We start from the raw sequence: 2,011 nt of genomic DNA on the forward strand, positions 1-2,011 counted from the left end.
ACACTGTAGGTCTGACTAGGTTTTTCCTACATGGTTTCCAAGGTTTTAAGTTTTACAAGAACAAATTAGCTAATCGTTCTCTCTCAGGGTGGCTGGTAAATTTGAATTGTTGACCTCTTGGTAAAAAGTGCAAGCCTTAGCCCGATATACCAGCCAGGCTTCTTAATGGAAAGACAGGAAAGCAATTGCTTTCATTATCTGAGTATTTCTGTGGAAAATGAGGAGACATCAAATAGTCGAACCATTTCTAAGAAGAACAAAGGAAGTATTACACCTAACTACTAAATATATTATAAATCTACAGACATAAAAAAAAAGCTTGTTTCTGGTTTCAAAATAAACACACAACAAACAGGATAAAATTTAAAATCCAGAAATAGGTTTCACTATCTATGATCAATTGACCACTGACAAATCAGTGGGTAAAGAAGTCTCCTTCATAAATGGTATTAATACAATTATATTTCCAGACATATAATGATGAAATCAGGGCCATATCTCATGCCAAATACAAAACTAATTAATAACTAATCAAAATAATAAACAATAAACAATAAAGTTAAAACCATAGCATTATTTGAAGAAAATATTGAACCAAAGCTTTAAGGTCTATATTCTTGCAATAGTAGATTACTAAATGCCATAACAAATACCCATATAGCAGAGATCAAATAACTTGAGTCTCATTATTGTTAATTACTTATATTTTAAAAAGTCTTTACAAAAATTATTTTGTAAATTACCACCTAACATTGGAGGGACTGAAGCGCATTATGCTCAGTTTTATAAAAACAAATAATGTGTAAAACCATTATCATAGAACAAGTATGAAGATCCAAGTAGGGGAAAGGGGTGCTTAATCATTGATTTGATGTGAGGAGGGAGAGGTAGGAAAAGGAAAGGGGAAAGATCTAGTGTGAAAAACAATGTATACAAACTTGTAAGTAAACAGAAAAATATAATATATAAAGATATAATCTATAGACTAGGAAAAAATCTTCAGAATACATAGAAAACCTCTACTACTTTAAAACAAAAAGAGAGAATTAAAAAAATTGGGCAAAGAACATGAAAAGAGACTACAGAGAAGAGTACTTTAAATGTTAAATAAACATATGAGAAATTCTCGGTGTCATTAGCCATCCCAGAAACATAGATTAACTCTTTCAAGAAAGAGTAAGAGTAAAAAACAAAAGGAGAGTACAATAAATTCTACAGCAAAGCAGAAGAAATTGGAACCTATAGCTTGCATCTATTGAAGGTGAGAAAGGAAAATGGTATAGTCATAAAGGAAAACAATTAGGCATTTCCTCAAAAAAATTAGACAGTGTTTCATATATACCCTAAGGTTTGAACCCTGGGCATCTAAAAGAAGTGAAAAGAGCAGGAAGTATACAAATCTTTTTTTGCTTACTGTAGCACTATTCACAATAGGAAAAATATGAAAACAACTTAGTTCTGCCATACTGAACTCTTTATTTGTATATTTTTACACATATGTGTTGGGTATCAGTTTACACATATTTCTATGAATACATACAAGATTTCAGGCATTTTAGAAACTTGTCATGGGAGATCTGGTGGTTTAGTGGGTAGACAGTTGTACCGCAAGCACAAAGACATTCGGCTCAAATCCACCAACTGTTCTGTGGGAGAAAAAAAAGGCATGAACCTCTAAAATCCTTCTGGGGAGTCAGTTCCGAGTCAGCTCTGACTCAAGTGTAATGAGAAATGTTTAGAGGTTTTTGTTTTCTTTTAATAATATCTGTTACTACTATCTGGATCAGTGAAGGAAATGATGCCCCTTAGTGAGAATGACCCAGTGACTGCACAGATAAGCACAAATTGTGAGATTAGCATAGTTACAGACAGGGTTTGTTCTCTTGTACATAGGGTTGCCGCCATTCAGAGTTTATTCAAACAACTTAATAACAGTAACAATTAAGTGATTATACATTTGACAAAATTGCTAATTAATTTCTTTTTTTTAATTTTTATTTTTTATTATTTT

This window comes from Elephantulus edwardii, unplaced genomic scaffold, assembly GCF_000299155.1.
Source record: "Elephantulus edwardii isolate Elephantulus edwardi_28Jun2011 unplaced genomic scaffold, EleEdw1.0 scaffold00313, whole genome shotgun sequence".
Lineage (NCBI taxonomy): Eukaryota > Metazoa > Chordata > Mammalia > Macroscelidea > Macroscelididae > Elephantulus > Elephantulus edwardii.